General features: G+C 36.3%; 1 long non-coding RNA gene across 1 annotated transcript in view; it reads left to right on the top strand.

Moving 5' to 3' along the window:
• Positions 1 to 2,952: 2,952 nt before the first annotated feature.
• The window catches only part of LOC141541150 (uncharacterized), a 154,192-nt gene continuing 141,765 nt past the window's right edge, over positions 2,953 to 15,379 (top strand). Inside the window, exon 1 of the long non-coding RNA XR_012481673.1 lies at positions 2,953 to 3,039. This is a non-coding gene — a long non-coding RNA (uncharacterized LOC141541150). The remainder of the gene's footprint in view (positions 3,040 to 15,379) is intronic.

Below are 15,379 nucleotides of genomic sequence, written 5' to 3' on the forward strand. Positions count from 1 at the left end.
GGGGGCTCATTATTTTTCCTTCTTTCTTTGGCTGTAGTACCCAGCTTCAAAATTCTTAAAATGAAAATAAAATTCCATCTAGGACGTTTCCTTTAGGATTTCAGATTGTTGCATTTCTAGAAGGTCCTGGAAGGTTACTGAGTTTTCTTTTCTCCTAGAAGCCATAGTTCAGGTAAGGCATAATATGAATCTCAACAAATTGATGGTTATGGAGTCTGAGAGAAGGATATGAAGGTGAGTTCAAAATTTAAATTACAAACTTTATGAAGGGCAATAGATACATGGCGGGCTTAAAAATGTTACCAGTATCTACTTGTGTTCAAGGGGTAGAGAGAAAAATATAAATGAAACTAAATATCACCAGAAAAGGAAGTGAGCCAATTTTGTAGCAAGAAGGAGAGATAATAATAGACCAATATCCTGGATGACTTGTTTCTCTTAAAATAAACAAAAGAATGAGAAAGGCTTTTACACATTGGGCATGTCCTCTGTGGAATATTTATCAGAAAATATCACATGAAAAACAAAGAACAAAAAGGGAATAGAGTAGTGACTTGGATTTGAGGAGAGAAAACTCTCAGAAAAATTTAGTTTTAAACTTTGTAGTTTCTTCTTTGAGAAGAATGACTATCCCCTAGCAGAAATCAGGATTTGTACTGTTGGGTCATGGAGAGTCGGAGAATCATATACAATTAAAAGTACTCAACAACAACAAGAACAACAAAAGGTTGTTAGAATGTAAGTTCATTGACAGTAGGATTGTTTCATTGTCTTTGAATCTTTCATAGCTACTACAGTCTGACATTTAATTTTTTTTGTTCAGTCTTTTTTATTTTCTCCCCTAGCAATGTCCAACTCTTCAAGATCATATTTAGGATTTTCTTGGCAAAGATACTGGAGTGATTTGCCATTTCCTTTTCTAGTTCACTTAACTGATGAGTAAACTGAAGCAAACAAGATTAAATGACTTTTTCAAGGTCACACAGTTAGAAAAAGTGTCTGACGTCAGATTTGAAGTCAGGAAAATGACTCATCCTAATTCTAGGTTCCTTACTCTATCCACCATAACCATGTAGTAGCAGCTCACCCAGAAGTCCACATACATTCAGAAGCACAGCTGTCACTATTTAGCTATAGGGGCAAAACTAGACCGTGTTTTCTGTTGTAACAAACACTGAAATCTGTTAAACTGTCTATGAATCATAAATCAAATGGTTTCTTTCAGAACGTGGTTTATGCCCACTAAATAGATTCTCTATAAAGGCAATGCCGTTGGCATTCATTCAAGAAGCAATAAATGCAGTAACTGGATGGCTCTTGGTCAAGAACATCACTGTCTTTGATGACAATTGATGATGCAGTAACAAACCTATTTTTCACAATTTCCTATCTCATTCCCCAGATAATCAGAGGATCCTATCAGTTTCTTCAATTAATATCCTCTGATCCATTGCCCATTCGATTTTCAACTTGCAGATGCTATCTCAATAGAAAGGATTAGAATAAAAGACAATAGCTGAACAGAAAACCCTCCAATGCATATATTACAAAATGTAAATGGAGCTAAATTGCCCTACTGTGTTGCCACTCCATTAAGATTTTATAGCCCTCAGTGGAAAGCTAAGAGATGCCTTTAACATTCATCAGAGCAGCAGGTGTGTTCTAGTTGAGTGTATCTAGAGTGTTTGCCAGCAGTCAAGCTGTTAATTAATGCCCATAAAAACCAATAAGGATATCTGTTGGATACAGGCTATCTGTGTGTGTTAGCAGAAAAGTTTAGAGAAATAGAATTATGGTTAATGATAGGGCAAATCTCTGGAAACTCAATTTAGGAACAAGCATCAAATTCCTGAAGGTTACCTTTGAGGAAGAAATTAAGGTACATTGGAAAGAGGGGTTCTTTCCAGTCCATCTCTAGATTTATGATCCCCTAATAATAGGGAGAAGCAATATGCAGGCTAAAAGCAGTTTTAATTGTAAATATCTCTCATGTTCCTTGCATGCTCAGATGAACACACTGTGAAAAGCATCCATCTTTCATGATAAAGACTGTTATAACATAGGGATATCATAGACCATTATTCTAACTAAGGATGTGTAAGCCCTAGTTAGAAGCCATTCTCCCCATAGTTTTAAAGTATTGAATAATACTTCAAGCAATTACCTGAAAATCAAATCAACAAGGATTTATTTATTTTTCCTTTTTCTTTTATTTATTTAATTATTTTTTTATTTTAGCTTTTTATTTACAAGATATATGCATGGGTAATTTTTCAGCATTGACAATTGCAAAACCTTTTATTCCAATTTTTCCCCTTTTTTCCCCCACACCCTCCCCCAGATGGCAGGTAGACCAATACATGTTAAATATGTTAAAGTATATGTCAAATACAATATATGTATACATATCCACATAGTTATTTTGCTGCACAAGAAGAATCAGACTTTGAAATAAAGTTCACTTAACCTGTGAAGGAAATAAAAGTGCAGATGGACAAAAATAGAGGGATTGGAAATGCTATGTAGTAACACTCATTTCCCAGAGTTCTTTCACTGGTCAACAAGGATTTATTAAACACTTACTAGGTGCTAAATAGTATACTAATTCCTGGGGATTAGTGATACCTCTCATTCATCTGTTTTAAAACTCATGGATTTGGTATTAGTTAAGAAAAAAATGTTTCACTATTTTTGCTTGGTTGGCACTTGATTGATGTCTTGGTTGAGCAGTAGGTTGAATGTGAAGTTGGCCAAGCATGTTGCCTAACCCCTGCCATTGTGGCTATTGCCCTGTGTTGTGGGCCGTTCTTCTTCAGTGAAAGCTGAGGTGGGCAGGACTGTCAGACTGGAGCCTGAGATGCTGAAGTTATGTGCATTGGGCAGGTCACAGATAGGGCTGCAACAGTAATATTAGAAGAGGTATGAAATAGCAGGCATATTCAGCAGGAGAAGAAGCAACAGGAGCAGGAGTAATGACAGTGGCACCTGCAGCCATAGGTGGGAGCCTAGACCTATCCAGATCCCTGAGCAGTGGAAAGTGTAAGACCATAATTTTTGCCACTATATTCAACCTCTCTTCCCCCAAGGAAGCTTGGACAGTGTGGAATTGGGAGGAGAGCATAAAAGTTGAGGTTCCTCTCAGAAAGAGAGTGGAGTCAAAAAGGGAGGCATTGGGCTGGGCTGGCTCGTTTCTGGACTTGTTTCTGTGAAGCTGGAAGTAGAATTCTCCACTTTGGGGAATTGGAGTTAGGCTGCAGACTGGAGATGTACTCCTTATGGGAAAAATTTGTTAAGTTGTCATTGTTGTACTGGTTGTACAGTCTGGAACCAATCAATGATGAGCAAAACATTGTCCCTGCTCTCAAGGAGTTCACAGTCTAATGGGATACTAGTTGGGTCTTGAAGGAAGCCAGAGAAAGGAATGAGTCCACTGTTAAAATCACAAATCTATTGGAGTCCTCTAGCGTTAGACATGGAACGCTTGAAAATTCACAAATCACAGAGTCACTTTGAAGGGATTTCAGAGGTAATCTTATTTGACCCAGTTTGAAAAGAAATCACTCTACAAAATCCCTGACAAGTCCTGGAAGACCTTCAGTAGTGGGATGTATCTTCTTTATGAGTGAAGTCATTCATTCTCTTCTTATACAGTCCTGTTAGAAAGCCAATATCACTCTCTACTGCTTTCAGGTCCTATTTTCTGGGACTACACTGAACAACTCTAATCCTAGTTCTATACCAAAATCCTTCAAATACTGAAAAATAATTATGTCCCTCCCCCATCCTCAAGAGAGGGTAAACACGCCACTAGCTGATATTCATAAGGAATTGTTCCCAGTCCTTTCATCATTCTTTCTCAGCTTTCCTGGATGTGCTCTTATTTAAAAATGTTTGATAACAAGTAGACGAAACCTGATGTGACCTAAATTTGGTGAGCACAGATTTCAAAGGTTTTAGAGAAAGTATAAATAGGACTAAAATTATATAGGAAAGTCAGTCAAGTAGAGATGAGACACTTTTAAAGAAAGCAGTCCTATCTGGAACAGAAGAAGCAGATTAAAGTTTAAACTTTGAAGGAAACTGAGGGATATAAGAAGCAGGGGATTGGATAGGAAGGATCTAAGAAGCATTATAGGCTTGGAAGGCAGCCAGTACAAAGGTGTGGAAGTGGGAAATGCATTGTTGCTTATGAGAAATAGCAAGAAGACCGGTTTTCTTGGACTGCAAAGTATCTGAAAGGAAATAATGTCATAAAGGGGAAATTTGAGTAGTTTGATAACCCTCTGAGGCTAAGGCAATATGACAGATAGCATTAGCCTTAGAATCAGGAAGGCCTGTGTTCAGATGCCACCCCAGACTCTGCACTTATCCTGTCTGGACTTTAGTTTCCTTGTTTTCATGAACAAATGATATAACATGTATAATACACATATCAATGTGATTATTATTATTTTTGAAAATCAGTGTGATGTAATGTATAGAGAATTTATCTCAAATCCAGAAAGATCCACATATGAAGTTCTACCTCTGATATATACTAGGTACGGAGTTTCCTTACCGGGAATTTCCTACATCAATGAAATCACAGGTCTAGTAGCTCTCCACATAGCTACTATCCACATCAAGCTGATGGGGTTCTAGTGGCAGGTCCTTCGTGAAAGAATTCAAAACCTGAAGAGTTTTAGGTGGTAAAAATGGAAGTTTATTGTTAGATGAGAAATCAGCTTTGCTAGAAAAACTGATTTCTTCAGTGGCAAAGTCCTATTAGGGAAATGGAGGCTGGCACTAAGAAGAGAATGTCTTCTTAGGGGGCAGGTTCCTGGGAGCTACTGCTTTGGAATTCTGCAAAAAATGAGTAAATAGAAACCTATCATATGAGTAGATCTTGGCAGGGCACTAGGGCAGTTTGAGCTGATCAGACCAAGATCTCCCAAATGAATTTGCTTTGAAGACTTTTTCAGCCTGAATTTGAATGGAGATCTGGCTATCAATGGAGGTGATTTGCCTTAGAAATGGCCCAGCCAGGAGGATATGTTCTCACAGACTCTCTGGAATCTGGGGTTGAGGATCAGGAATCAAAGGGGACAGAATTTTAGAGTGTTAATTCACAACCCCATCAAAGCTACTTTGATAACCTTTGGTATTTGATTAGGCCCTAAATAAATCCTTTTATTATTTCCTTTCTTCCCTTCTTTCTCTCCCTTCCTCCTTCCTCTCTATTTTTCTCTTTTTCTGTCTCTGTTTCTATCTGTCTCTGTCTCTTTTTCTCTCTTTCTCTGTCTTTTGGTCTCTCTCTGTATGTGTCTCTGTCTCTCTCTTTCGTCTCTTTGTCTCTGTTTCTCTTTTGGTGGGGAAAGAGGGAGAAATAAGGATTTAAATGTATAAAGTTGCAAAAGTCTTTCTTTCCTTCAAGTTTTAACTTATGTCTTGGAATAAAATATCTATAAGTCCAAGGCTAGAATTCTGTGCTACTCTTGAAAGGGTGGGTTGTACGAAGAGAGAAACAAATTTCTCTAACTTCAGTCCTTTGTTCATATTGGCTGTGTTCACTGTTCACTGTTTACTGTTGTAGGGGAGAAAGTCTCAAAAGAAAACTCTTGTATTACCAGAAAGTTCTAAAATTAGGTAGCCACAACATTTGAGGGAAGTGGTAATGAGAATGAGAACTATGGTAACAAGGAGTCTTCTCTATTCACTTTCATGATAATAAACTCCAGATTCTATGAGGTTCTCATACTCTGATAAACAGATCTGTAACATTCTTTGGAGGGTTTTAAGTTATGAACCATTGTCTTGGTATTCTTCAACAAGTGTTTTCATGTCTATTATGGCATGCAATACAGAAGGCAAAGAAAGAGACAAACATCTGGCTTTGCTTACAACATTCTTCCTCTCATCTCCGTGCCTAGAAAGCATCATCTTCTGCATCATCTTTGCCCCGTAGCTTCCCTAGCTTCATTCAATACTTAACTCAGATTCCATCAAGAGGAGATTTTTCACATTTCTTCAACTATTGGTTCTTTCCTTTCTGAGATTATTGATTCTCAATTCCTAGTTATTGGCATTTTGTCTTCCCCATTCAACTGAAAGCTCCTTGAAGGCAGAGAGATAATTGTTTCTGCCTTTTTTTGTATCTCCTGCTCTTAGTATAGTGTTTGACGCATAGTATAGTTTGGACAAGCACTTAATAAATGTGCAAGTTGAGTGATTGCCAAACAGAAACAAAGGAGGAATCTTTCTATCTTAGTTAACTCTGAATGGGACAAGTAAAGATTTCCCGAAGACTATAGGGTAAAGTAGATCAGATGCTAGGCCTAAATTTCAGGAAGTCATATGATCCCTATTCTCAGAGGACTTTAGAGCAGTAAAGGTCAAATCCTAGATCTAAGCTTCAGGAAGTCACATGACACTCAGGAAGTAGAGAGCATTGTTGATCATTGGTCAATGGTTATTTCTATAGAAGCGGGCAACCAAACAAATGCTTTCTGTTTGCATCTGGAGATGTCTCTGAGTAGTCAATTTGGGTAAGAGCAGGGGGTGTCTAGCACTCCATCCTACCCACCTCTGACAAGGGGCTTCCCAGCAAAACGCTTTGGTCTATGGAAAGGTGTAAAGGGCTGAAACTTTGAATAGGTGCACTTGAATCAGACAATGGAGCACTTAAGGCTAATTACCTATTTGAAATAAGATAATTACTCTATTAGCATATGTTTGGATAAATGGCTCTTCTCACCATTGATGTTGGATCAATGTTTGGTGTAAAGATAATTCTAGGCTAGGAATAGAGGGTGGGGTGACAGAGGCCAGAGCTCACTTGGTGGCAGGATGAGGAAAAAGGTGGAGATTCTGGACTCTAGAATTGAGGAGAAATCCTTGGCAAAACTCCTGGCAGTTTTGTCTGTCTCTTTCACTTCTCCCCCTAAAGACCAAGGACTTTTGCCTATCCTGACTCTGGCTGATCGTGAGGCCTCAAGGAGCTGATCTAGACTTTACAGAAAGGATGGAACACTTAACAAAGAATGACATTCCAAGGAGTGTGGGTAGTGTTTGTAGGTTTTCTGGAAGGCAAACAGATGAATGTCTATGTGGTTATGACTACAATGCAATAAAGCAGCTAGAAAATTTGGTTCATAATCCACCAAATCAGGGGGAAAAACAAAACAAAAAAAAAAGGTATCATAGATCTAAAAACAAAAACAAAAACAAACCCCAAGCCTAGAAGTTATTGGACTGTATTCCTTCCATTTTTTTACATAGCTGTATTGGCATTTATTTTGCATAGTCCAAGAAGCAAGGGAGTCGGGGAGAGTGAGGAGAATGTTTCAAGGTCATTGAGAGCCAGGAAAATATTCAGGCAATTTAGGCTGGAAAAAGGATAGGGATAGGGGCTAGAACTATGCTTTCCTTTAAACAAGAAACTCTTAAATGAGAGAAGTCCCTTTATCAATGCACATCAGCATCTTTTGTGTAAATAGGCATAAACGAGTGAGCTGCCTAGAGCAGAAGTATCAAACACATGACCTTTAACATTATTGAGTGCAGCTGAATCAGAATAAAGTGTAATTGGGAAATATTTAATAACATAAATCAAATTGCAATATAAATAGATAATATATTTTAAAAACTGTCTATTTGTGATCTTCAGAAATCCTTATACATGGTTTGTGATCCTGCTTCTATCTGAGTTTGAGAGCATTGATCTAGAGTCCTATAATCCATATGCCTCAGAGTTAGAATTTGAATCTATGTCTTCCTGACTTTGAGCCAGCTTTCTATCTCTTAGATCTTATGTTGGAGAAGGAAATTAGAATATTAAAAAAATTAATAAATTTCTAGATTTCCAGATTCTAGCAAGGAGAACCTTTTACTCAAGAAACATTATGGAGGTAGAGAAAGAGGGGGAAAAAAGCTGTGACCAAAATAGAGGGAAGGATGTAGTTTTAATTAAAATTATTGAAAATATGGTGGGTTTGATTTCATTTTGATCCTCATCTACCCATAGGCCTTATTTTTACAGCAGGGTTAGTTGGTTTGTTCTGTGCTTAGTAGCTTACCAGCACCTTTCCCTAAATACCTAGCATTGGCAGGATTGATACCAGCTTTCATTAACTCTTAGGTGTTTCATTTCCACCCTTGAGCTAAATTCCTTAGGGATGAGAAAGCCAGTTCACCTTTTGCTCTTCCTAGGGTTGATTGTTCAGAGCAAAAGTATTAACTCAAGCAGAATAAAAATAGCCCTTTTTTGCCTTTCAGGTTAAATCAAGTGTCTTTTTGGAGCTCCCCCAATGTCTTTCAATTCCAGGTCAAACCATTCACCTCCAGTACTGAGCCAGCCTATCTTGGGACAATCAGACTGAGAGACTGGAGAAAGAAATGCTTTCTCATATTCCAATTTAAGAACTTCAAAGTTCTCTTCTGACCACAGAGGGAGAAAGAAATACAAATACAAAGGGCTTCTAGGGAGTACTTAATCAGATAACTATTGAACCAAGAGTAAGATGTGTAATGGAGTCTTTGAAGAAAAGGGATATAGAAATTAAAATTATTTGTCTACTGGTTTCTAAAGGAATTGAAGTTGGCTGGATTTCTTTGAGCTATGGGATTTTCCATGCTCTTTATTTTAATCAGATTAATTAAAAAATAATTTACTTGGTTTCATTGACAAGACAATTTCCATTTATTCTAAACACCTTATATAAACTATAAGCTCTTATGCTTTTCTTCCTTGCTTTTCCAAGAAATTCAATATTCTATATTTGTAAAGGCTTCTTTTTTTTTGTTAATGCAATACTTGCAATATGATTGGTTACATTCCAGGATAATGCCCAATGTAGTGAGATTCTAAAGTCATAGCCAAAGTAGTCTTTACAATGCTGGGTATTCCATTCCCACTGATTGAATCTCCCTCAGTAAATCTTTGCCCTAAATGGTATATCCTACATCCTTACTTATTTCAGCTAAAGCCTAGGCCAGTCTATTCTTCTTTTTGGTATCTAGCAAATCCTTAAACACTGGAATGGATCTCTAGTCTAATCAATGTGTTTATTCCCCCAAACAATGCAAACAGCAACCTATTCATACAAGCATTTATCTCTATAAATCATCCTGCAAATTTGGGACTTAATGACATTGTCCCGGTGAGAAGAAAGTTTACAATTGAGACTGAGGGATGGGTTTTATACAAGAGGTTGAGATCCTGCAGGTGCAAGAAATTTAGAGGAGAAATTGATAAATTATCAATGGATATGGGCAGACAGTTTTCAAATAAAAAAAAATCAAAGCTTTCTATGGGCATATAAAAATGTCCTAAATCACAATTAGTGAAATGAGTTAATTAGTGAAACACAAATTAAAACAACTGAGATACTATCTCACACTCATCAGATTGGCTAATATGATGAAAAAGGAAAAGGAAAAGGAAAATGATAATTGTTATTGGGGTTGTGAGCTGGTTCTACTATTCTGGAAATCTATTTGGAACTATGCCCAAAGGGCTACAAATCTGTGCATCCATTTGACCCAGTATATGTATTCCAAAGAGATTTGAACACACACACTTATACACACATACACACAGAGGAAAAGGACCTATTTATACAAAGATATTTATAGGAGCTCTTTTTATAGTGGCTACAAAAGTGAGGAGATACCCATCAACTGGAAAATGGCTGAACAAGTTGTACTATATAATTATGATGGAATGCTATTGTGCTATAAGAAATGATAAGAAGGACCTTTTTAGAAAAATCTGGAAAGACTGAACCGATAGTGAAGTGAGCAGAACTAGAAGAACACTGTACACAAAAACAGCAACATTTTATGATCAGCTGTGAGTAACCTAGCTATTGTCAACAATACAATGATCCAAGACAATTCCAAAGGACTCTTAAAATTTTTTTTATTATTATTATATCTTTTTATTTACAAGATATATGCATGGATAATTTTTCAGCATTGACAATTGCAAAACTTTTTGTTCCATTTTTTTCTCCTCCTCTCCACTCCCTCCCCCAGATGGCAGGTTGATAAGCACATGTTAAATATGTTAAAGTATATGTTAAATACAATATATATATATATATATATATATATATATATATATATATATATATATATATGCACATGTCCATACAGTTAGTTTGCTGTACAAAAAGAATTGGACTTTGAAATAGTGTACAATTAACCTGTGAAGGCAATAAAAAATGCAGGTGGACAAAAATAAAGGGATTGGAAATTCTATATAGTGGTTCAACTCATTTCCCAGAGTTCTTTTGCTGGGTGTAGCTGGTTCAATTCATTACTGCTCTATTGGAACTGATTTGGTTCATCTCATTGTTGAAGAGGGCCATGTCCACCAGAATTGATCATCATATAGTCCAGAGGACATTTGATAAAAAAAAAAAAATGCTATCCATCTCTAGAGAAAGAACTGGTGGAATCCAAATGCAGATCACAGCATGCTATTTTCCATTTTATTTTTTATTTTCAAAAAATTTTTGGGAGATTGTATTTTCTTTTGCAATATGACTAATATGTCACTGAATGCTGGCAACAGGTAACCAGAGAGAGACACTCAGAATGAAGCATCAATAATAATGGATTTATGTTCCCATAGGCTGCAAGGACAAGCTGCTAAGTATATCTTCTTTCTTCTTTTCTCTTTCCCATCTTGAAAGATGGATTTCCCCCCCCCCCCCCTTTAGAGCTTTCTACCTACTTTTCACATATCTTTCACTGTATAATAAATGGTGTATGTGTGTATGTGTGTCTTTGATTGCATTTGATTTGCTTAGATAAAGTTTTTGTTCTCCATTATTTTTATTGAATAAGATTGGAAATGCCACCCAATTATGGAAATAGAGGTGGGCAGTGGGAAAGCAGTCCTGCTGATACCTTATATTTCATAGAAAGTAGACTCTAGAACTTCCTTCCATAATAGTCGTCAAGCAGACCTCTCCTATTTTATGAGTTATTTGTTTCATTTTTATTTCACAATTAAACCCCAAAGACAGAATTGAAATGGAAGCTAGGATTTTCTCTTAAGTACTCATTTCTCATTCCCCCTCCTTTTGGCTTTTTTTTTTTTTTTTTCTCTATCTTGTGCTTAATGATGGTAGTATTAGAAGTAGTAGAGGTGGAGGGGGTGGGGCACAGCCTCAGGAGTTGCCTGGCTCTGTATCTCCCAGGAAAGTGCATGATCTGAGGGGAAAGCAAAAAGAAAGTCTAAGTTCTTATTTTGACATTGAGTGATATTTAAGTCCACCACTCTATGGTTGCTAGTGTCTCATTTGTCCAAGGTGGACATCTGATTTCATTTGAAGTATCTCTGCTCTTCTTTTGCCTATTGTTTAGTGAAAGATATCATAGAATGATATCTAAAAGTCCCTAAGTGTATATAATAACAATTATATAATTTTGTCTCATCCCCAAACTATTCATAGCCATGAATTCATAGCCATTCTTGCCAGGGAATTATTTATCTCACCAGTTCCTGGTATGTTCTCAGGAAGAACTCCATCTATGTACTTCTACCCATTTGTCACAGACCATTGTTACTAGCCAGCTTGAGGGTGAAATGGAGATTGATTTATTTAGACATCTTGAGGATTTCAGAGAAACACTCAATTTATTGTTCCTCACACATGCCATATGGCCAATCGAGTTAGTTTTATTTTTTGATCATTTTATAGTCCCAGAAACAAAGCCCAATCTTTTAATACCAATATTCTAACAGTCTGTGTGGTTGTAAGCTCAGGAATTAGGCACATGTTGCCTGGTAATCTTATATTGCCCCTTTCTTTAAAACTTGTTTTCTTAACAAAACTATAAGTTTCATTGTCCTCCTCTTTATTATCTCCTCCTCTCTTCCACTCTCTCTCTTCTCTGCTCACTTCTCTCCTTCCAACATTTTGATTATACAGTTTTGTTCACTGGATTTTAAGCTGCTCTGTTTCTACATGGAGAAATCCAGAGATATGTAACAAATTTACCACTTTGCTGACCTGCTCCAAGCTTTCATAGGACAAAAGCTACAGTTGAGAAAAGTCAGAGGTGTCACAAACACCCTGAGATCAATCACCAGGAATGATGAACAACAAATGACTGTTTTCTCTTTGGACCCAGTTAAAGGGGAAGTGTAACCTAGCCAGCTCAATTTTCCCTTCCCTAACTGGTTTCTTAATTGGTTTCTAGCATCGGATAAACTTTAAAGGAGCAGATCTGAGGTTGCAACCCTGGATTTCATTTTCACATTGTAGTTGCTAAGTTCTAGATTGAGTCACTGCTCATTTCTTGGCTTTTAGTGGAAGCATTATAGGTGTAAAGGGAGAAGGGCTACCTTGTGTGTGTGTGTGTGTGTGACAGAGAGAGAGAGAGAGAGAGAGAGAGAGAGAGAGAGAGAGAGAGAGAGAGAGAGAGAGAGAGAAAGACAGAGACACAGAGACACAGAGACACAGAAAGAGAACCTTCCTTCTGTCTTTTCTGTCTTTCCTAAAGTACCAACCAAACAGTATTGGTGTGAAGCTCAAATGAGATATTTGTGAAGTGCTTATTTAGCACAATACCATGTACATAGTAGGTGCTTAATACATTTTTGTTTCCTTCCTCTCCTATGTGCCCTATCTCTCTGCTCTCTCCCCACTTTCCCTCAATCTCTCTTCTTCCCTTCTTTTTCTTCTCTTTAATATTCTTTTCTTTCACTCTTTTCTCTTGATTATATCATATGACCATTCCTTTGAAATCACATCACCTTTCTCACTTTTTGGATTCAGTTCACTTGCTGAAACAAAGATGATTTTAGTTATAAAGAAATTAATACTTTGTTTTATATATTTTTTATGTTTGGCTGTAAGTTTGGATAGTCTATCTTCTTAATCAGCTATAATCATTCCTAGAGTCCTAGGGATAAAAAGGCATTGATTGGTTACAATCTCCATCACTTAGAAGACCCATTTTAAGAAAAATTGTAGCAAGGATTCTAAAGAGAGTAAGGTGCAGAATAAGTGACTCCAAAATTCTGTTCTTGATTTTAAATTCTATGATTCTATGATTACTACTGCCTTCTTTTTTAAAATGTTGATAAGCATTTAAACATAATAACCTAAGAGTATTTTCCAATACTTTTGTGATTTCAATGAAGAATACAGAAAAGATAAAAAAAAAAAAAAAACTTAGCTGCTGAAGCTGTAGCCCTTTGGTAAATAGGGAAAGATTTTTATTAAAATGATCTATCCAAAAAAAAAGAACATCTGACTAAATTGCATATTTTGGGGCTGCTAGATGGCATAGTGGATAGAATGCCAGTCTGAAGGAACATTTATTTTAGAGCCAATCAGGGTTAAATGACTTGCTAAGGGTCACACAATTAGTGTCTGAGGGAAAATTTGAATTCAGGTTCTTTTGTCTCTAAGCCCAAAGCTTTATCTATTGTACCACTTAGCTAGCTAAGAACCATTCCATTCTTATTGGCTTTCTCCTCAGATTTCTGTGATAGGCTATTTTCTGGTTGTTTTTCTCTTTCCAGTAAATTTCTTTTAGTCAATCTATCCTTAATTTTAACTTCCAAATTGATATTCCTAAAGCAGAATCCCAGAATTTGAGAGTTGGAATGGACCTCCTTGACCATCTAGTTCAATCCTTACATGAAAGGAATTTCCATATTAACATATCCAGTAAAATCATTCTGTTTAAAGACTTTCAAGTAAGAGTAGCCCATCATATCTTTTTTCTCCCCTAGTAAATTTATTTATTTTTAATATACATTGCTTTATGAATCATGTTGGGAGAGAAAAATCAAAAGGGAAAAATCATGGGAGAGATAAAAAAAAACAGAAAAAAGAAGTGAGCATAGTATGTGTTGATTTATATTCAGTATCTTTAGTTCTTTTTCTGGATACAGATAGCATTTTCTCTCTAAAGTCTATTGGGATTACTATGGATCACTGAACCACTGAGAAGAACCAAGTCTTTCATAGAACATGGACTTGAGTCCTTCATGACATTGGATCCCTTCTCTGCATATTTTCCTATTTTTCAGTGCCCTTAAACTATGACATCCAGAGTTAAGCACAATACGCTAGTTGAGGTCTGACAAGGGCAGAGGGGATGGTCACACTCCTATTCCTGAAAGCTATGTCTTTTTTTTAATGCAACCCTAGACTCTGTTAGTCTTTTTGGTCATCCTATAATATTTGGGAGATGTTGAACTTGCCTTTCAGTAATAACTCTAGATTCTTTTTTGAATAACTGTTGACTAATCATGTCTCATTATCATGTACTGGAGAAGTGTAAGATCCTAAAATTATTCCTATTGAATTTCATCGTGTTAGATTCAACCCAGTGCTCTAAACCAGAAGTGTCAAGCAGTGGACTTGTATGCCATATGATATTCCTGGGTGTAGTCCAAATCATATTAAACTATAATTGAAAAATATTTAAAAAATATAAATAAGGAGAGACTTACATCAACTGATGCTGAGTGAAATGAGCAGAACTAGGAGATCATTATACACTTCAACAATGATACTGTATGAGGATGTATTCTGATGGAAGTGGATATCTTCAACATAGGGAAGAGCTAATCCAATTCCAATTGGTCAATGATGGACAGAATCAGCTACATCCAGAAAAGGAACACTGGAAATGAGTGTAAACTGTGAGCACTATTATTGTTATTATTTTTTCTTCCCAGATTATTTTTACCTTCCGAATACAATTCTTCCTTTGCAACAATAACAACAACAAAATTCGGTTCTGCACATATATATTGTACCTAGGATATACTATAAGATATTTAATATGTATGGGAATGCCTGCCATCTAGGGGAGGGGGTGGAGGGAAGGAGGGGAAAAATTCGGAACAGAAGGGAGTACAAGGGATAATGTTGTAAAAAATTATCTATGCATATGTACTGTCAAAAAAAGTTATAATTATAAAATTAATAAAATAAAATAAAAAAATAAAAAAACAATGTTTTATAGAAAAAAAATTTAAAAAATAAAAAATATAAATAAAATACAACCAAAGAAAGATAACATTACATTCTAAAACTAAGTCAACATGTGGCTTTTAGGGATCTTTATGTGCAGTTTAGTGAGTCTCAGTTCTATTTGTGTTTGACATCATTACTCTAAAATGTTGAGCTCTTCCAGTTTATCCTTCTCAGTTTTGTAACCTGCAAATCTGATGAATGTACCATTTATGTCTTTATCTAAGTCACCAATACAAGTTGCAGGATAAGCACAGACTCTTGGGAGTCTCCTTTGGAAACCTGCCAAGTTGACATTGAAATGTTAATGAATATACTTTAAATCCATTTATTTTATTCAACCAGCTCTAAATTCCTATAGTGGTAGTATTGCCTAGGCCACATTTTCTATC

This window comes from Sminthopsis crassicaudata, chromosome 4 (assembly GCF_048593235.1).
Source record: "Sminthopsis crassicaudata isolate SCR6 chromosome 4, ASM4859323v1, whole genome shotgun sequence".
Lineage (NCBI taxonomy): Eukaryota > Metazoa > Chordata > Mammalia > Dasyuromorphia > Dasyuridae > Sminthopsis > Sminthopsis crassicaudata.